Below are 22,775 nucleotides of genomic sequence, written 5' to 3'. Positions count from 1 at the left end.
TTACTGCCCAGGGTGGCGAGCACTTGAGCAATTAGAATTTATTAATGTGTAAGTGTAGCTACTTACACATACCTCTGCTTTAGAAACACTACTTCCTATGGTACTTACTTTTAAAATGTCCAATAAGACATATATTCTTACAGAAGGCTTTTTTGTGTCTATTTTTCTGTGACAGAACAAAAAAAGGGAAATGTGCCTCATGTCTGGTTTTACCCATCTACCAGATAACCAGGCCTCTGTGACGTCCCTAAAAAAGATTTCAGAGAATGTTTTCGGAAGAAACTCCCCAGGCCTGGCTCAGAACTCTGAAAGGATTCGCTCACATCCTATGTGGCAGCAAATAAGAGAGCTGACCACATGAGAAGAGGACGACATCAGGACAGGAACTTGGGCATCTACAAGATTTCTTTATACTTTTGAAATTTATTTGGTTAATCATAGAACGCTAATAGTTCACACGGATGTAGAACTAGATGGAGGTGGATTCGAATGTTTACCTTATTGTCGCAGTAAAATAAACCACGGAAGTGCCCTGGCTTTCATCAAGTTTCTCTTGCCCCAACCTTCCCGCCTTCCTGGGTCCAGGTCTTCATGCTGGCCTGAGCTTCCCAGAGACCCTGTGGTGCTCATCAAGATGCTCACAGTGGAGGCTAATGGATCTCTCAGGTGTCAGTGGCCTGTTTCTTCAGGCCTGGAGCCCCTGGCTCATCTACGAGTGAAGATAAAGGAATTTGTCAATTGTCTTGTGACTGCCTATAGGGTTCAGGTGGGAGGTACAGTCATGCCTGGGAAGGAAATTGTAACCCTCTTATTAATGATTCTTTTGTGGTTCTCTTATTTTCTTTAGCTTTGGCTGTTGCTGCTGCTTGGGAATACCGCTTTCCCCACATCTTGTTTGCTCTTTAAGCTTCACGGTATGCATGATATATCTATCAATTATAACAAAACACATATGCAATTGGTAAATACATACATTGAATTACAAATATGTCTAAAAGTCTAACATACTAAACTAGTGATTTGGTTTCAGAAGCTCATATGCAATGGCATATACCACGCAGTCTAAGAATGAGACAGGCTGTATTTTTAAAAAATTTTTACCTCTTGTGATCCCCTTTTGTCTGAGAAATTTTTTATGTAACTCTGAGTATTTAAGTGTATAAAGTAGATATTCAAAGCAAAGGTTTATGGATAATGAAATACACTTAGCATACTTCTAATTTTACCATTCATTAACAACGGGAACAAAACAGCCTACTAATGAGACGGAGGCATGCACATGTTTTTGCACAAGGAATTAAATTTTGGCTGAGCATTTGATGCTGCCGGAAGCAGAGCATTTTCAATATTTTTCAGAGTTGACTGATGTTTCAATTTTCTAATCATATACGCTGACGACGCTGCTTTGCATAAATCCATGGCACGAACGGCAGCTGTATATTCCCAGCCACTTCAGAAATGGTTGGAAATTCTGCCCTAAATTTAAGCCTTGGACTTTTATTGCAACTCAAGTGAGCCCCTTAAACAGCCAATTTTTGAAGTCAAACATTCCAATAGAATGCATTCTCAAAATATACTAACGTGATACCCACCTGCTGAGGAATGATGGTAAGAAAATATTAAATGTCTCGGTTTTCTGTAATTAAATCATTGTGTTTCTGTAAGAGCAGAAAACAAGCATTAAAGTACTGTAAAACAACAACAACAACAACTCTTCACGACATCACACGTGATATCCTAGAATCTGGGCTGAAGGATTCGGGCAGCACTGGTTGGCACCGGGTTGCATGAGATGATTTAGGGTAATGTGAGTAGCAGGTTGTGTGTTCAGAACCCGGACTGCAGGGAAGCTGTGTGCAGTAACTGTGCTGAGCCCAGCCAAAAGCACTCCAGATTCATTATGGGCTTGAGTTTGAACTTTTAGTTGTTGGGTGTTCAGAAACCTTTTTGTTGCCAGAAAGTTCCCAACGCCCACATCTAGTCATGTGACTCACAGTTTCAGGAGTTGGGTCATGGGTCACCTAAGTTTACATCAGTGTGCTCCTGTGAAGGTCATAGGATGGAGTCAGCTGATGCTGTAATGGTTAAGATATACCCATCCTTAAGTGAGAAGGCACTGTGTTCAGAGTCTCAAACTCCCACCAGAACAAACGGGAAGGCCAAGAGGAAGATATTGTTATGGATACGATCACTGTAAGAAAACAAAACAAAAATTCCCAGCCTGAACATCCCCATTCCCTTCCTCATCAAGGCCCTTGGGTACAATTTCTAGTAATGCTGTAAACACACAGAAACTCCCTTCTTAAGAGTTTCCCTATCTTTCTTCTCCTCTGTACTTTATTCTCCTCACATCTACATAGATTTAAAGACGGTGGCTGTGTGGCAAGGAATTTTTCATATTTAACATAGATATTTACAGATAATAGTCACATTGGAGCTGACAGTAGAAAAACACACAGGGAAAATAATGTTTATGTCAGTCCACAGCATTTAAGGGTACAAAATACTGTGATATAGGTGTGACATTTTTTTTTTTTACACAAGGTTTCCCTGTGTAGCCCAGACTGCCCTAGAAGAGATTCACCTGCCTCTGCCTCCCTGAGAGCCCTGCCCTCTGCCGGTACCACCACCATACCCAGCTTGGCATTTATCTTTTGTTTTTTTTCTGTCTTGTTTTGTTTATTTGTCTTTTTGAGATCGAGTTTCTCTGTAGCTTTGGAGCCTGACCTGGAACTAGCTCTTGTAGACCAGGCTGGCCAGGAAATCACAGAGATCTGCCTGTCTCTGCCTCCTGCTGTGATAAAAGGCATGTGCGCCCAACTGGCATTTATCTTTTTAAGAGAAAGCTTTACTGCAGTGAGGAATTCTTTCTTGGTCTGTCTCCCCTCCTTGTTTGATGTTATCATTCATTATGTCTGCAGCTTTTTTGCCTTTACTTCAAATTTTAGTTTTTCCACTTCCCATGTCCCTGTCGTTGGCTTTCTTGGTTGTTGCTATGGTTACATTAGCTCTTCTAGAAAGCAGCTAATCTTCTAAGCATACTTCCCAATGTTGAAACTTGCAAGAAACATTAACATTTAGCTTCTCACCAGGTCTAGAATGAAGAGAGCTGGCAAGCAGGTTGGTGTTTCTGCCACACTGCAGTATGGGAGATGATCAACGAGAAGAGTTGATCCCCCCCAAGCTTCCAAATTCAGTGGCCAAACAGACTACTCCAAAGAACCAACACAGTGGGAACTTTCCTCAGAGCCTAGGAATGGACAGCTCTTTCGGGCCACCACTCCAGGTGTAGAACGAACACATTGTTCTTGTCTTTAGATCAGGACAGATTTTAGAAGTCAAGATGTTCTGATGCCTCTGTAGGTTCAGGAGGCAGTCCTGGCTGAGGCACATGCTGGGACGCTTATGTCACTCTTTGACCTGAGCACACATGGAGAGAACAATCCCTGACACCATGAATGTCACCCTGCTCTCCTTGTACTGGAGAAAAGGAAAAGAAGAAGAATTGAATCCTGGCCAGTCAATAATGCAGCTCACTGGTTTGTGCCAAAGACATTGAATCTGAGATTGATGTCTATTCCCAAAGAGGATCTGTGCCTTCAGGAAATGCAACGGGCCCTGCACCCCACACACCATTTTTCTTTTAAGGCTGAGCTACCTTGAAGTCACCTCTCTGTACCAGTGGCAACACCCTAAATTAGTCTCCATTCAGAAATTACCTCCGATGGAAGCATTTTCCTCCCTGGGAAAACGTTCAACCTATTTAACTGGAGAGGAGCCATTGCCAAGAAGTTAGCCTGGAGGATGGCAATAATTAAATGATGATAATATTTAGGCTCTTGCAGGTGTAACAAAGGAGGCTTTCTTTGTCTCGGGTGGGGACATCTTGCTGGTGTCTGGGAAAGGAAGCAAGCAGGGGTGGGGGAGCCCTTGTGAGGGTGTGAGAAAAGGGAAGAAGGGCAGGGGAAGGCAATTCCTGTGGGTGAAAGGAGAGAATGATGTCACCAGGGGTGACAGAGACTTAGTGCTCATCAGAGATGGGCCCTGTGGTGTTTCATCCCAAGACATTAGAAGAGGTGAGAGATGGAACAAAGCCATTCTCCTTGTTAAATGGTTTACTGTCTGTGGAGGATGGACAAGGAGGGGCAGAGGCTTTCAGAAGGGAGAGGCACCGAGTATTTGAGCAAGTCTCCTGCTGGAAGCACAGTCTGGAGCAGCCTTCAGCTGAGGTCCCTTTTCACATTCTTGTCTTACTGAGAAGAAAGGCCTTGGAGATGGAAACTTAAGGCCTACTAACCAGCCTTGTCTTTCTAGCCATGCCAGTCTCTAAACCATCACCCACCCATTAGAAAGGAAAGCTGCACCCCTGTCAGCCAGCTTGCCTGCCAGCCTACATACCCCCGTGTGTATCAAGAAGGCGATGCCCACCCTGAGGGCCTGGATGTGTGAGCAGACCCCAGCTGTTTCATCGGCTGCTGTATGTATTGGTCTCAAAAGCCAGGTTGATGTAGAGTTCACAGTGATGGATCCATCCTGCGAATCTCATAAATAGCAACATTTGTGCCACTTCCTTCAGCTAAAGCCCTGTCCTCTGCTTGGCTCGACAAGAGGATAAGTAGAACGTGCCGCTTCCAGCTCAGGGCCAGGGTTCCAAGCCTGTGGGAAGAATCTGCATGCTTCCGTTATTCCTGCCTGAATGGGCAGAGTTCCATGCAGGCCCTAGTCCCAGATCAACCTCGCTGGACTTGAACTCCGGCTAAGGCAGTTTGAACCTTGGTGAGTCTCTGTGGAGTCAAAAGGCTGGGCTGCTGCCTACAGTACCTGTTAGGGTAGGAGACAGGATCATGCTATGAGCAGGAGAAAAGCAGAGAGAACTTAGACCATGGCATCTTCCCCTACTGAAGAAAAGCAAATTTGACATGGGCTGGCTTTCATATCTAGAGCGGTCTACCTTTGAAGTCGAATAGGGAAGGAGTGGGTAACTCCTGAAGAAGGGCGAGGGGAGGGAATATGAGGGAGCTTTATCTTGCCCCCACGGCTCTTATTTATTTATTTGTTTGTTTTTTCCACAGTCCCAGGTTCAGTTTTATTTCCTAATACAGTCTCTGGAACACTGAAAGTAACTATTCCAAAGCTTAATTAAAACACAATTTACAAATAGTTAATATCTCTTGAAAAGCACCTCCAAGTTCAGAATGAGAAAAATATGTACATAATTTATTTGTTTATTTAATTTTCAGGTTAAGACATAGTCATTGTAGAATACACATAAGGATCTGATGGAGCGATTTGCATCCTAATAACAACAAGGTTAAAAGATAAAAAGCGTTAGTCTTTTGGAGGATTTCAGCATTTAGTTGTAATTATTATACATCCTGCTTTTTCCCTCCTAGCAGTTATTTTGAGGGCATTTTCCAAGGACATTGCACCATCTGCAAAATCTTGCCCTTTCCAAAAGCAGCTGAGTCACATTCCGCAGCGTGCATCACCTGTAAGCTGTCTGAGCATTTCCTGACTCTAGGTATTTAGATCAGCGTGGCTTCCTCTTTCCCATTCTAGACAAGAAAAGCTCCAGTGCTTGCAGTCTCTGTGCAAGCAGGGCTGCTAAATTCATTCTCAGTGTCTTCTACAGCCTAGCAGGCAGAGTACCACCCTGGGCAGGCTGTAGCATCCATGGGGTGGCTGGGTATCTTTGTATGTGTTTGCAGTATCTGTCTATGGATGAGTGTATGGTGTCTCTCTGTTTGTGCAGGCAGTGCCTGCGTGTTTGTGTGTCTCTGTGTGTTTGTGTGGGGTGCCTCTATGTTTGTGTATGGTATCTGGGTATTTGTGTTGTCTGGGTATGTTTGTAGTGTCTATGTGTCTCTGTGTGTTGTATCTGTATGTTTATGTATGGCATCTCTATATTTGTGGTGTCTATGTTTGTCTGCATGGAGTCATATGGAGGGAGAAAGCACTACGACTTTGTCTCAGGGAGTCCCTTGTATTTTGGATTTCTGGTTTCTGATCATCTAGATCCTAGAACCAATCTTCCCAGTGGCTGTGATCACCCACAGGTGAGCAGTGGGTCCCTATCATGAGAGGGCTGGCTTGCCAACAGCTCCTGGAGCTATAGGGGGGATGTAGACATAGGGAGGCTGAAGATTCTGTCATTTCCTCAAATTCCTAGGGGGGGAGTTTCCTTAGTTCTTTGGAGAAGAGTAAATGTTCATTTTTCTCTCTCTCCTCCTGGCTTCCCCAGGAATATCTAAGTGAAAGACGGTAAGAGTTCTCCATGGTCCTGTGGAGAAAGACCCCAGGAACACAAAGGAAGGACTGGCCGTGGATCCAGGAATAGGAAGTCAGAGGCACAGGTGGCATCTACCCTGGTTAACTTCAAGTTGGCCGCGGTCACTGAGTCAAGTGAAGATAACACACTGGCCCGGCTTCATGCACCCTCATCGTGTGGCTTTCTAATCCGTGTTCAGAGTCTGAGACTCTGACTGTTGAACAGGTAATGGGACGTCTCTGGCTGGGAAGTGCCATCTCTCAGTAGACAGGGACAGATCGACAATGGAGTATACATGTTCCCATGTTAGTTGAGTCAGGTTCCTCACAGTTTGAAGCTAAGGCAGTAGGGCTCAGGACAGGGTCTGAATGTGGCCTAGGCACCCAGGGGCCACCTGGTACCCATTTGTGGCCTCCTCCACATTCTTGTTGTACCCCTGTGAACTTGGTGCTGCTACTTGTGTACCACCTTCCCTCTGACCAGCTCTAACAAAGCCAGCGATTTGGGCAGGCCACACATAGGCATGACGTCACCTCTCCTCAGTCCCTTGAAACTGTACATCAAGTCTCTGAGCTTTGTGCCAATGTCAGCAGAAACCCGGTCTTTATATGGAGTCTTCCATGTGTTCATGATTGCTTCTTTTGCGTGCATGTGTGTGTGTACATGTTCGTTTGTATGTGTGTGTAAGCCAAGTTTGACATCAAACGTCTTCCTCAATCACACAATATTCTGTTTTATGAGCATATTTGTTTAGAAGGCCATCCTACTACAGGGTGACCTCATTATAATAAATTATAACTTCAGTGATTCTATTTCCAAATAAGGCACATTCTGCAATACAGAGGACTGAGCGTCAGTCTATGAAATTTAAAAGAATATAGTTGGGCAATAAATGACTCCCTTGCTGATCATAGAGGGCATCCCTATATTTGTATTTAAATATGGAATTTTGAATAAGAAATTTAAATAGGAAATTTTAAATAGGAAAGATCTAAATAGCCAGCTATTAGGAACTCAGGTTCCATATTCCAGGGGGTAAATAATAACTCCCTTGTGCATCGATGATGCTTATATGGACCTGTGATGACAGAAAGAGAGAGCCTGGGCCGGGCATGGGTTTTTGAAACCTCAAAGCCTACCCCTAGTGACATACTTCCCCCAACAAGGCCACACCTCTTAATCCTTCTCCAATAATGTCACTCCCTGATGACGAAGCATCCAGACATCAGAGCCTCTGGGGGTGCTATTCTCATTTAAACCACCACGGCTGTTGAAAAGTTTCCCCCACCTCCCACCTCCATGATGCAGGGATATTCACTATTTGGAGTGAGAATCCATGGGGTTCATTATAGGGCTCTGTGACCAATCCCTCTTACCTCACTGGGGATGATACTGTCATACAAAAAGGGACTATGAAAGGCTAAGATAGCGAGGTAAAAGGAAAGAAGTTGGGGAACTTGGGCAGAAGTGTAAATACGAACCCTTGATCTTTTCACTCACCAAACAAATCAAGTCAAAATGCCTGGGTGGGAGTGTGGCTCAGTGATGGAGTACTTGCCTAACCTGTGCACGGCCCCAGGCTTTATTCCTCACTGTCCAAACTGTATAATATATATCTCACCTCTCTGTTTTCTTAATACACACCTCTTCTCTCCTTCCAGCTGGCTGCTTTTCCATGTCTCCTCCCCACCTCAAAGTTTTCCCTATGTGTTTGGAGGGAGGAGGAAGGCAGTTTTACCTGTATATTGTCGGGGTGGTGGGCGAGGGAAGTTTCACCTGAGTGTAATTTGGGGAGGAGGTGACATTATTAGGTATAGTGGCATTGCCTCATGGAACTTTCATCACTGCCCCGGAACCAGCATTCTCAGGACCCCACCCATCAGAAACTGGAGGTGGAAGGACAAGGAGTCAGACCAGTGCAGCCGCACCCTAGCCTAGTCCCCCAGGAAGATGTGGGAGGAAGGACCCGAGTACAAAGGGCTCTGTGCACATCTGGGAGCTGGAAGGATGCTGGCTAGAGGCTTGAGGAGTGGAAGGAGGGCGAGGCAGCTGTGACTCACCTTGAAAGAATTGGGGTGTTGGAGCTTATACATTGTCAAGGGCTGGAAAACAAACTTGAATGACCTCAGATTTAGCTAATGGGAACACTGGTTTCCTTTATGAAGTGCAGCCAAATTTATTTAATTTCTGTTTCAGCATTGCCAGCCAGTATTCTTCAGTTCTTATGGTAAAGGCCCACCCCACTTCTTTTGGTCACCTTTGGAGTTTCCCAGCTGCCCCTTTAAAAAGCTTTATCCAGTGGCAATGTCTTAATTCAGCAAGACACCTGGATGTTTATATCACTCATAAACATGTTTTCCACCTTCTTTCAGAGAAATAAAGGAAAATAAGGGACCATCATCCTTGCAGCGCCGGCTTATTGTCCCGTGTTTCTAGCACTGTGGTATATATATGTTCCGCTCTCTGACAATCTGTCCCTAGGTTTACCTGTCCACCAACCATTCTGCCAAGCCCAGGGATGCTATTCATTAGCAGCGCGGCAGGAGGAACTCACTAACAGCACAAAAGGCAAGCGGAGTCTTTGTTAGCACTCCTGGCTGCCTTGCATCATAATTATGGTTTTATACAGCCTCCGAATTCTTTTTGTTCCCCTTAGGCAACAGTGCAGAAAGCAAACGTTTCTCTCATTTTTATGTGCTTCAGTGTTAAAACATATATAGACCCTGCGAGCTGACAATTATTAGCGAGTAAAGAACAGTTTATTATCTAACCTAGTTATTGTGACCGTATTTCATATCACAACAGGACAGTTGCGCGGTGCCTCTTCCACGGAGGCTCTAGAAGGAACACACATCTCCGTAGTTTGAGAAATGGGAGGCCGTGAGGCTTCCTGGCTGGCTGCCATTTTCCCTCTCCTGCTCCCATCAACCCCCACCCTGATGAATATTCAGCCTGCATCCTTCAACCAGGAGTTTGAATAGGATGCTTCCTGTTTTTCAGACTAAAGACTGACTGTTGTCCTGGGTGAAAGGGATTGTTTATGAGAATTTGCAGCTGGGAATTCCTGTGTATTATTTTGTTTGTTTGTTTGTTTTTAATTATGACCCCAGTCCTGAAGACAACATATATTTCACAGTTTCAAATAATGTCTTGTCTATGTGTCCAGGTTGGTTACTGCTATCTGTATCGCAGGAATTTAAAGTCTGTCTACCTCTCCTATCTCATTGTAGCAAGTCAAAGGCAGACAGACACTGGGTCTTATTAATTTCTTTTTTCAGGGTGTCTACCACAATGGTGAGATCAAACAAATGCTCAGTCACATTTGTTGGATGATTAGACATTTCTAACAGTAACATCTAGAGAGGGGCAATCTTAACCATCCGTCACTAACCTTCAGCTAAGAAAAGGGTAAGGCGACATAAAGCCTCTTTGTTCTTTGTGTGCTTTTTCTTTTTCTTTTTTGGCAAAGCTTTGATTACACCAGCATATTACAGGGATTTGGGGTTTTTGTTTGTTTGTTTGTTTTGTTTGTTGTTGTTCCAACAGTGGGCTTTCCTGTGCTTTCCCCAGGGTTTCTTTACAGGTGGACTTGCCTGTGGCCACTCCGCAGATGCTGCTGGCACAGTTTGCTGTGCGGCCCGCAGATCGCTAGGAGAAGGTGCGAGGCACGCTTTTCCTAGTTGTTACAGGACGGACTGGATCATTACAGAAAGTTGACAACTGAGCGGTGGTTTTGTTGTTTTACAGACCATGTATGGGTGAAAGCTTGTTTGAAAGTGAACGCTGGGTGTTTAAGACATGTCACTGGTGGATGATTTAGACTTCTCGGGAGGAAACGTCTCGAGGCCTTTCAGAGCTGAAAGAAGATCATGGGACTTAGCTGAACTGCCCTGATGGTGTTTGCCTTTGTCATGGGTGGGGGGAGCTATAAACACCTCAGTATTTCCTTAGCAGCCAGTTCTTTTAAAAAGTTCAAATGCACATTGCAAACTTCGCTTCGTGAATCCTTAAACTAAGCCCAGGAAAGAGATACAATTAGCATTTACCAGCACACTTTAGAGGCTTCCTGCCAACCAAGGAATGAATATCCATAGCTGCCCGAGCCCTCACCCCCACCCTGTCTCAAGCCCCGCCTTCCAGTTACAAAGAATGATTACAGGTTTTAGCTTCCCGTGAAATCTCTTGCCTCCAGGCCTTGAGTACACAGTTCTTGCTAACACAAACACTTCTCCAGTGTCCATCCGTCCCTCCCTACTCCTGGCCCTCCTCTGTATACAGGAACGCTAACCTCCTGTCTTAGTAACGGCTTCCTGATTCCTACCTCTGTTGGGTCCCTGCTGTTGCTTTTCCAGAGAAACTAAGAATTCCCAGCACAAATATTTTCAGCATAGCCGCTGCTTTTCTGGTTATTTTAGACGTGAATTGGAAAAGTGTGAGTTCGAGGTTGTCCCCTTGGGTGCTCATCTGTGTTTCTCTGTTTAGATATTTGAATTGGTATGCTGTCAGAAGGAGCTGCCAAAACAGCTTAGGAGATGCCAGGAAGAGCTTGGCCAACTTCTTGACTCGTAGCTTAGTCTACTTCTGTTAGACTACCTTAACCCTCCACCCTGAACTATTTTTTTTTTTGTGACACATCTATTAGTAGATTGGTCATACTAGATTCATTATAAGAAATGACTGGAAATTCACATGACTTTTCTGATTATGACCAACACTCTTTTTTACATAGTATCACTTAAAATAAGGGCCATGGAGAAGCTGGGAAGGCTTTCAGCTAAGATAAGTTGTTTTAATTGCATTAAATTAATTTATTGTACTTAATAATGTTTAAAGCAGTAGAGAGTCAAGGGACTAGATGCAGAGGACCATTCCCACTGTCAGCGTGAAAATAACACCCAGCAGTTCCGTGTTCCTGTCTCTATGGCGGGAGGCAGCAGTATTAGCGACCACTTCATGGGGTGACTGGGAAGCAGGTGGAATTTACTCACTGTTTTTCTGTTGCTGCCAGCAAATATCAGACGGAAACAGTTCACAAAGAGGATATATTTATTTTGACTCCCTGTTTCAGAGGCGTTTGCCTGCCGTGGCTGGATCCATTGATTTTGAGCCTAAGGCCTGGCAGAACATCTTGGCAGCAGGACCGTGTAGAACAGGTCTGTTTAACTCATAGTAGCCAGAAAGCACAGAAAGAAAGGTTTCCAGAGGGGCTAGGGAAAGATCTATCTGTTGCAGAATATTTGTTTTAACTACGCAGGGATGTGTTTCATTTGTTTAATTGTGTAAAGATGTGTTGCTGTTTGCCTTGCCTGCCTAAGGTACCTGATTGGTCTAATGAAAAGCTGAATGGCCTTTCGCGAGGGAGGAGGTATAGCTGGAACTTTTGGGCAGGGAGAGTAAGTAGGAGGAGGAATTTAGGATTAAGCAAGAAAGAAAAGGAGACCACAGGGAGATACCAGGGGCCAGACAGACAGACAGGGAGGAAGTAAGAAAGTAGGACGTACAGAATGAAAGGAAGGTAAAAAAGCCCCAAGGCAGAATGTGGATGAATAGAAACAGGATAAATTAAGTTAAAAGAGCTAGCGGAACAAGCCTAAGCTAAGGCTGAACTTTCATGATTAATAACAAATCTCCCTGTCTTTATTTGGGAGCTGGTTGGCAGCCCAAAGAAAAATGCCAACATTTATCCTCCAAGGACATTCTCCCAGGGACCCACTTCCTCCAACTAGGACTTATTTCCTTCCTCTTATCACCTCCCAATAATGTCATTATTTGTGTGCATGAATCCAAAGGGTTTATTCAATAATTAGGTCCAAGACCCTATAATGTAGTAGCCTCTAGAAACACTCTCACAGACACACCTAGAGCTACATTTTACTAATCTCCTAGGCATTTTTTTTTTTAGTTTTGTTATGTTGATACTTAAGATTCACCACCACAAGGTATTAAATTAATCTCTATGTGTCTGTGTGTGTATGTGTGTGTGTTCATAGTATTACATAGGCCTCAAAGTAAGAGCTTTGCAAAGGTTAGCTATGCAACCTTTCCTTATTGTAGTCACTAGAGGTGACCAATCTCCACTTGCGCATTGGTCAAATTAACCACTAGTGGGTGTCTCGGAAGTGACAGCAGTTACATGACAGTGAACTAATTTCACTGTTTTCTTTCCTGCATTGTTAGAAAGATAGACTGAACCTCAAAAGTCTCACCCACGGCTTCCTGATGGTAGGGGTACAGCTTCTTCAAAGTTTGAAGCCCAGTGGTCCATAGCTCAGTGTGGATTAGAGCCCCCACCCTTCGCCTTCTGTTTGTTCCTCACTGTGATGGGAATGGTCACCTCCTCCCCTCAGGCTGTGAACTTGCATCCTTAGGTCCTCAAGCCCTCTTATCTTACCCATCCCAGGAATGTTTTGTTGGATGGAGCATGCAGTTACCAAACAGCCTTTTCAAAGCAAACAGGTGAGAAAATAGCTACAGAATTCTAAGTTTTAAATTGACTTTTATTTCATGATGAAAGTGTAAGACGGGAAGAACCACACTTTCTTAATAAGTCACTGAAACAACTGATATAGCCGTGGGCTTTTACACAATGCACAGCTCCTATTTTAAGTGTCTGTTTGAGTCCTTGATGTCATGTCTTCTTTATGGGTTGCTGCTAGCAAAACTGAGTCTACTAAGTAGCATTATTTGGGTCCTAGTGACCAAAGCCATGGTAGGCAAACTTCTAACGACTCTTCTGCATATGACAAAGTAGAGAAGCTCTCATAGATACAGCTTTGTTATCTTCCACCTCCTTAAGAATATAAACAAGTCACAAATAAAATGAACGCTGCCCCCTCAACTTTGTTGTGCCGGGGAGGGGCCCACTGGAGACTTAGCCCAGGTTCTCACTCATATGAGAATGTACACTGTAAATGAGTTATAACACCAGCTCAATTTTATCTTGTTTATTTTTGACAATAGCCTACCAAAAGTATCGTTTGATCCCAAGTGGGAAACTGTTTTGGAGTCTCCTCAGTGACCTTCCCACCATACACACATCAGCTTAGAGTCTCTATTCCCTAGCAATCATCTTGGTCTCTTGGCATTTCATCTACCATCCCAGTGAACCTTGCTCTGGGAGTGAAAACAGTCTTGGTTCTCTAGAGTTGTAGATTTGGCTTACTGGTTAAGAACAGAGGACCAATGCTTTGGCAGGATCCTAGTACCCATCTTGGGTGGCCAACAACCACCTGTAACTCCAGCTTCAGGGGCATCCAACTGTAAGACTTTAAGACAATCCTGAAGCCATTTTTGACAATTCTGAATCCTCTCAGCCTCTGTGCCATAGTGCTTCCCCTCCTCCCCTGGGAACCAAGGACCTAACAGCTACACTCGCACATACTCAGTTCCTGAACAATTACCCATATACGTATGTTTTGGTTCGGTCCCCTGGGAAATGGGGTCAAAATGACCTCTTACCTCATCTGATCTGGCAACAGCTCTCCAGTCAATTATTGGTAATAGCCCTTTCAAATAAGCCAATCAGAATAGTCAAAGAACAACCCCCCTTGCTTCTGTGGCCCCTTTAAAAGTAGACTGTACCTGCTATTCGAGGTCCCTCGGCTTCCCAAATGCTGGGGGACCCTGTCATGACAGAACTAATAAAATCCTCATGCTTTTGCATCGGCTGTGGTGTGTGAGATGGTCTCTGGGGGTGACTCCTTCTCGGTGTTTGGACGCTAGAGTTCAACACAACAACTCTGGTCTCTATGGCACCTGTGTTCATACATAGTTACACACACATGTAATTTAAACAAATCTCCTTGAAAAATTCTGGATTCTCCTTTCTCATATACCATTTATTTTAAAGAACTAGGAAGGAAAGAAAGTTGGTTGGCAGCTGACCCCACAGCTGCCTGAACTCTACGGTCCTGGGTCTCACTTCTCCATGCACCTCCTGAAGACCTTGAATTTCCCTAGGTGGGATTTAAACACCTCAGAGCTGTACCAGTTCCTCATCTACTGTGGGAATAATGGAAAAAGTCTAAGTAGTTTATATTCCCCCAGGACAAAGAGACTCTGACCCTTAAACATTCCATCCTGCTAGAACTATTAAAATCCAGCCCATAAAAATATGTGACTTACTGAGAACTCAAGAACAATGGCAATGGGTTTCTGATCCTACTGCACGCACTGGCTTTGTAGGAGCCTAGGCAGTTTGGATGCTCACCTTACTAGAATTGGATGGAGGTGGGGGTTCCTTGGACTTTCCACAGGGCAGGGAACCCTGATTGCTATTCGGGCTGAGGAGGGAGGGGGATTTGATTGGGGGAGGGGAGGGAAATGGGAGGCGGTGGCGGGGAAGAGACAGAAATCTTTAATAAATAAATAAATTAAAAAAAATATGTGACTTAGATAACATCATGTGCCTATTCAGATGGTAAACTGTAGGTATTATAATTTATAATGTGATAACTATTTCCTGGGCCACGCCCTCACTCCGTTACCCTGGAAACAATTATAATCACGTTCATAGAAAGAGATCCCTGAACTTCATGTTCTTGGAAGTTTCTATAATCGCCTGTCCCCAGGAGGAATCCATTGAACCAGCCCTGATGAGTGGCAGTGGGGAACTTGACCTCTCTTACTAGTGACTTTCAAGTCTTCTTATTAAATATGGCCATTGTCAGAATACTTTTGTTGCAAAGAATTTGGAAGCAGGGTGTTTAGTTTCGCAAATACGTAAAGGATGCAATCAGTTTGTTCCTAGCTTAAGGCCTATTTGCAATGTATACAAACTTAACTAAGTTAATGAATTTTGAGAACTTGAAGAGAATCCACAATATTTAAATGCAAGATTTGAGTTAACTCGCAACTAAACCACTTCTTAGGAGTTTTTTTTTTTTCACACATTGTAAGATAATCATATTGTTTGCTGGAGGTAGAGAAAAGGTAATGGAAACAGTTAACGTGAATGGACCGTTCCCAATCAGCCATCAGTAACATAAAGTCTGCGTTGCAGGGGTGGAATGGTGGTTAATGGAAATGATCTATAGAAAGAACTTTGAAAAATGCGTGGGATATAAATGGGTCTGAGAAAACCCGAGGTGGTATTATCACCACTAATAAATAGTAAACAGGCTTGAACTGATGACCAGTGTGAGAACATGTTACAGTCTCTTGGGTCTCACTTTTCTTTCTAGGTTCCTATTTTTTTTTTCCTCCCTCGGTTCCTTCTTTCAAGGCAGTGCTGGGTACCAGTCTAACAGATCTGTGAGCAAGACCTAAAGTCAAAGTTCCTATTGCTACAAAGGCCACTTTTCTGGAGTCATTTCCATTCTTTAAAACACTAATATTTAGAATGACTTAAGAATCAACAACATTTAGAGGACTGCTGGAACTCAAGAAAAATCTGAAGAAAATTAAACAAAGTGCTGGGTTTGGGGAGAGGGATCTGTGGGCTTGGCCTGAGATCGGGTCTCCAGAACCAATGTAAAAGCCAGATGCTCTAGATGCAGTAGATGCACTAGATGCACTAGATGTACTAGATGCAGTAGCGTGAGCGCCTGTGATGTCAGAGGGTCACCCAGCAGCTTCATGTGGCTCTATAGATGCTCTATCTCAAACAAGGTGTATAAAAGAAGGATGATTCCTAAGAGTTGTTCTCTGACCTCCACATCTATGTATACACATGTGTACTCCCCACCCATCACACACCTCCACATCTGTGCATACACATGTGTATTCTCCGCCAATCACACACCTCCACATCTGAGCATACACATGTGTATTCTCCGCCAATCACACACCTCCACATCTGAGCATACACATGTGTATTCTCCGCCAATCACACACCTCCACATCTGTGCATACACATGTGTACTCCCCGCCCATCACACACCTCCACATCTGTGCATACACATGTGTACTCCCCGCCCATCACACACCTCCACATCTCTGCATTCACATGTGTGTACCCCCACCCCATCACACACCTCCACATCTGTGCATACACATGTGTACCCCCACCCCATCACACACCTCCACATCTCTGCATACACATGTGTGTACTCCCCGCCCATCACACACCTCCACATCTGTGCATACACATGTGTACTCCCCGCCCATCACACACCTCCACATCTGTGCATACACATGTGTACCCCCACCTCATCACACACCTCCACATCTGCGCATACACATGTGTACTCCCTGCCTCATCACACACCTCCACATCTCTGCATTCACATGTGTGTACCCCCACCCCATCACACACCTCCACATCTGTGCATACACATGTGTGTACCCCCACCTCATCACACACCTCCACATCTGTGCATACACATGTGTACCCCCACCTCATCACACACCTCCACATCTCTGCATACACATGTGTGTACTCCCCGCCCATCACACACCTCCACATCTGTGCATACACATGTGTACTCCCCGCCCATCACACACCTCCACATCTGTGCATACACATGTGTACTCCCCGCCCATCACACACCTCCACATCTCTGCATTCACATGTGTGTACCCCCACCCCATCACACACCTCCACATCTGTGCATACACATGTGTGTACCCCCACCTCATCACACACCTCCACATCTGTGCATACACATGTGTACCCCCACCTCATCACACACATGTGTGTACACCCCGCCCATCACACACCTCCACATCTGTGCATACACATGTGTACCCCCACCTCATCACACACCTCCTCATCTGCGCATACACATGTGTACTCCCTGCCTCATCACACACCTCCACATCTGTGCATATACATGTGTGCTTCTTGCCCCCATCACACACAAACCAAAAAAAGAAAAACATATTGTTGACAAAATGGGCATGCGAAAATACAAGTTAATATACACTAGACAATGGAAAGTGTCTAGATGTTTGCATTCTGCAAACACGGGACCACTCATTTCCTGAGCAACTGTTTCTAAGGGCAAAGATGAGTCCCCAGAATTGCACTTCTTCCCTTCCTCCTCTTGGGGTGAGAAACAGAGCTTTGCTCTCAATTCACTATTTCAGTTCAAACATTAGCATCTCCTATGACTGTCACTCCAGAAGTGTCTTCTAGCACTTATTAGACTTTGTTTTTGCTTTGGCAAAAATATGTTTTGTCCCAAGCAAATCTCAAGTCAAAATTCAAACCCCAATATGAAGTATAAGACAAGTCCTACAGTTTGACAAGTGACCAGTCCAAATGTAAAAATTTCCCCTCCCCCCAATAAAAAGTCTATGCAAATTTAGATCACAGCCCCTAGTTCAGATAGACGGGGTATACAAAAGGCACTGTGTGGGCCCCAACGTGCATGGGCTGAAAAGGGATGCCCTAAAACAAAAGCACATACTTTAATTAATTCTACTTATCTTAAAACTTCAAACGCTGTTAGAGAAATGGCTGGTGGAAGGCTTCCTGAAAAAGCTTCCCAAATATTTTGAAACGTTTAAAACTAGAATCTAAAATAGTATAGAGTTGAGATTAAGGGCGTTTGCCACCCGTGCCAGGCTAGTTTGGGAACTTTAAGATATTTGTTTAGATAGGAGGGAAATGTATGACCCATTTGAGACTTTGAATTTTTTGCTTTCTAAAGCACAATCCAAATGAACTGGACTGGAAATCCATTAATTTATGGGGCTGTAGTGAAAGTATTCGGCAACATGTTTGTACAGAGAGAAAATAAAAAAAAAATATCGTTTTGAATGTGGCTCCAAATTAAGGCTCATGTGATAAAAAGTGGTGAAGTGGCGTGCCCCCCGATTTAGTCTGACGCATAGTTGAGATTCACACGGTGTTGCCAGCTAGTCTAGAGGTTATGACCATGCTTGGGGGGAGGACGACGGGTCTGGTCCAGGCGCCTTGTTCCTAATCCAGTGGCTTTGACAAGCAACAAGCCGCACTAATTTAAGCAGGATGTCCCTTTAGTTTGCCTCGGTGTGCATAACTCCGTGACAAAGTGAGCACAAATAGAGCAGACTGTACACGCAGGAGTCGCGTTTTACGGGGAAGACGAAGCATCCAACGAAGGCTTCGACTTTCTTTCACGCTGACCGCTTTTTGTATTTTTATAGAACTCCAGACTGGAGCAAACGGTGTAACACAATCTTGTATTGTCTTGGAGGAAATTAACCAGGGAATTGATTCACTCTTGACCGTGACATTCCAGGAATATCTCAAGCGGGTCAAAGGGATGAGTGCCTTCTGAGGGTAATTTTAGCTACCAGATACAGGCTTCGCAGGAAGGAGATGCAGACACTGTGTGCATGGCCCCCTTTGGTTACATTCCTCCTGTCTTCTCTGTGTGATGCATGATCTATACATTTCAGAAATTTAAGCGATTTCAGTGATATTTCAAGATCTTGCTCGTCATGAGTGACAGCTGAGGAGAAAGCTCAGAAATTCGGTTGTGCAAAAGAATTAGACCATATGCCAGAGGATCTTGCTGTGTCCCAGGATGCACTTAGGAAGGCTGAATGTTCAGCTTACCTCTTATATGAAGAAAGATTTATCATCCCACCACTGCCTCAGACACATCCGGTTTCAGTCAGCAAGGACATCATTACTGCACTTTGTTCTTTAGCCAAACTATCCTCCATCAGTGTAAGAAGAGAGCCATGAAATGGGCCCTGGGAGAAAGAAACATGAGGCAAAAGCTGGTAAATTAAGGTTTGAGTTAGCATACAAAGAAATGGATTTCACTGTGATGTTTTCATTTTTTATAAGATTTTCATTAAAAAGACCAGATAAATGGGTAAGGACATGTCATTCACTGTTATTCCATCATAAGAACGGGAGGAAAGTCTGTGTGTCAGGACTTTTATGCATACAAAGACAGTTCATTTCCAATGATAACTTATCAAAGCACACTACACAAATAAAAGCTCATCCTCAGTGCCTAAGAAGGCTCATGGATCTTGCAGAAAATATAGTTTCTGTGTAATTATTTTGGGTAAAGCTAGCCAGTGGCTGGGAGCCCTCCCAGGCAGTGGGAAGCAGCCTGCCGCTCCATCTACAGAGTGGTGCCCAATGTGGTTAGCTTTACACCCGAAATAACAACACACAAATAGTATTCATTTAAACACTGCTTGGCCCATTAGCTCTAGCCTCTTACTGGCCAATTCTCACATCTTGATTAACCCATTTTTAATAATCTGTGTAGCACCACGAGGTGGTGGCTTACCAGGAAGATTCTTAGCCTGCCTCCGTCTCAGAGAGGAGAGACATGGTGATTGCCTCACTTCCCTCTTCCTCCCAGCATTCTGTTCTGTCTACTCCACCCACCTAAGGGCTGGCCTATCAAATGGCCAAGGCAGTTTCTTTATTAACCAATGAAATCAACACAAAACAGAAGACCCTCCCACATCATATGTGAACATCTTCATTTTCTTTTCTTCTTTGCAATTCCATGAGTGGAAGACACATGCTTGCTACAGATCTCAACAGCCTCAGTATACAGTGTTTCCAGTGCCTCTTGAGGGATTTTCAATTCTTCACGTAAAGGAAGTGAGTCATGGGTTCTCCTGGTGTATCAGAACCACCAGCACCACGGATCTTACCCTAGAGGTTGTTATGTAAAGTAGGATTATCTGGACATAAGTACTCTGATGCTGTGATCCTCTGTCTGACAGCCAAGACTAAATGACTAGTGGGAGGGTAGTGTATACAGTCAGGATACACTGGACAAATGAATAATTTGCCTCCCATGGGGTATGGAATAGAGTGGATGAGACTTCATCACATTACTCAGATCAACGTAGAGTTGTAGTTAAGAAAAACTTTACATCTGGAAATTTTTCATCTTATATTCTCAGATCAGGCTTGACAGTAGGTGACTGAAGCTATGGGTAACAAAGCCACGGAAAAGAGGATGGGAGACCCCAAACCACAGTGTGACCAAGGGCAGCAGCAGATATACCAAAGGGAGTGATGCTCAAAGTTAGGAAGATCTGGCTTCATCATCAGAAAAGCTGGGATACCCAAGCCATAGATGAAATTCTAGGAAACCCAGGCTTTTCTGGGAAAGAGAAAAGACAGAAGAGGACAATTTGCAATATTCAATTGTCCAAGTTTAAATCCTGACTTGACCCTACTTAAAACCACAAAGGAAAGAGATAAGCAACTGAGTAGCTGAAACGCTAAATTAGTTTTCATTCTAGCCAAAGAGATAACATTACATATTTAACACCCAAGTTAGACCTTTTAAGCCCGGTATATCATAACCACATTCTTAATCCCAGCTCTTCTGCTTGCGTTGTCCCTTTCTCTCTAGTGGCTTCAATCACTGCTCCCCACTTGCTGCCTTATTAATCAGAGTCCTCTGCTCCACCCCCAAATATCCATCTGTTCCTTTTCCTTGTGCCCCTTAGCTGTCACTAAATTCCTTTCCCCTTCTTCTCTACACATCCCTTGAGTGTACGCATGCCCAGTGTCTACCTAGTCTGTTCCTGCATTCATGCTTAAAGTCATTATCATTTTTTCTTTGATAATTAATTCTGCTGGAACTGAATATATAAAGTCTACTCCCCCTCCACGCTGATGTTCCGATGCCCTCTTTATCTCTGTGATACTTCTTGACACCACCAAGCCTCCCACTCTCCTCTAGTCTCTCAGGTTTCAGCTGTGGGATCAGAGCTTTTGACAGGCTTGGCTCACTGACTGCAGCCACTGAATCTCCCTGCCATTCACGTACTGAACTTGGAAGATCGATTGAATTGTCTCTGTCTATTTTCAAAGATAAATGAACAAATTGCTATCACAAAGCCAAGATGGTGGCCTGGGCACACTGCCACCATGTTGGGGAGCTTGTGCAAAGTGAGAAAACACTAAATCTCTCCAGAGACTGTGATTTCTGGCAACAAACGGTCTGATTTGTGTCGCATGTATTTGCATAAATTAGTCTCCCTTTCCTTCTTTCTTACGTTTCTTGGAAGAAAAACTACTTAGCCTTTGGGGAAATTAGAGTCAAAACTGAACCGTGGTGGCTATCAGAATGAGGGATTGTTGGCTGTAACGAAGCCTGGTAATGGCCTCATATCCGACTGCCTAGAAGAGGCTTATCCTGGTTCCTCCACAGAGGAACACGTCTTCCTACACTTTTACAAAGGAAACACGTTTTGGGGGATGCTGATCACTCCATTAATTGAAGACCTCTGTCCTCTGATTAGGAAAGACCTTCAGCTCTGGTGCTATAGACTATTTACCTTTCCCTTTTGTGCCTAAGTCTAACTTACAGGCAGATGGAAACAGGCGTTTGCTCCTGAAATGGTTTCTCACGTTTCTTTGAAATACCACTGGTAGAGCATATGGATGCCAAGTACAGCATGGTACATGGGTCAGGGGAATCAAAGCCCTAAGGGAAATATTTCTTTGGTTAATACAAATACTTGTTTATGTTCATCTTGGAGGATTATGAAATGAGGCATTCTTCCTAGGCCCTTTTGTGGTTTATGCAAATATCCTCAACTCTCACTGGAGTGTTTACCTTTTGATAATGACATCAAGTACTTGTTTAAGAATAAGACATCGAAAGGAGGCTTTCTATTGTGCGAGATTCAATTGGTCCTCAGAACTACTATCTCTGATTTGCCTCTTTTTGATTTCTTCTTAAGAAGCCATTGATAATCTAAGTACCACTACATAACAAACCTTCCCAAATAGCAGCAACCTAAAGCTGTAAAGATTTCTTCCTGAGTATATACCCACTGAGTAGTTCTTTGAAAATACATTGCACTGTCTTATGTCTCTAGAGTCATGAGGTAAGGGATGGCTGTAGCCTGGATGACTGGAATGGCTTTAGGGGAAGGGATGGCTGTAGGCTGACTGTCGGCTAGAACAATGAGATCATGGAAACACTTGTTCCACATGGCCAGTCAGCTAGCCCAGGCTTGGCTTCACTGTGGCTGGACAGGACTCGGAGGATGCTGAGAGCTGTGCCAACACCATTTCTACCCTGTTCTCCTGGTGAAAGCAAATCACAAGGCCAACCTAGGCTTGGGGGATGGAAAACTAGACACCATCTCCTCAGAGGTGTGTGTATGAGAATGATCATATGGCAGTAACGTTTCTAGATACAAAAAATAAAGATACGAAGGAAGAATAAATCAGAAATTTTACTCAGTATGCTGCATACAGGAGCAGGTCTAACTTTTTTTTAATTTACAACTATTTTACAAATAGACTTATCCCAATGCTGTCCAGCAAAGGGAATAATTGAGCATTGTGATTTACTATACTAATCTGTTACGAGAATTTTATTTACAGTGCTTTAGAAGAACTCGAAACTTGCATGTTAAACAGAGGGTCTTCATGATGGGGGAGGAGATGATGGCGTTATGGTACACTTTCTACACATAAGTACTGATGGAATTTCTTTACCCTTGAAATACCTCCTCCTCTACATAGTCACAGTTCAAGTTCACATGCACCTGGCCTGTTATCTGGGAGACGATGTGGAGGTCATCTGGTCTATTAGTTTTCAATAATTCTCAGATCCAGGAGACAAAAGGC

The sequence above is a fragment of the Microtus oregoni genome, unplaced genomic scaffold (genome assembly GCF_018167655.1).
Source record: "Microtus oregoni isolate MIOR12 unplaced genomic scaffold, Mior012 000024F_ref0000369, whole genome shotgun sequence".
Taxonomy (NCBI): domain Eukaryota; kingdom Metazoa; phylum Chordata; class Mammalia; order Rodentia; family Cricetidae; genus Microtus; species Microtus oregoni.
This window is presented reverse-complemented; position numbering follows the sequence as displayed.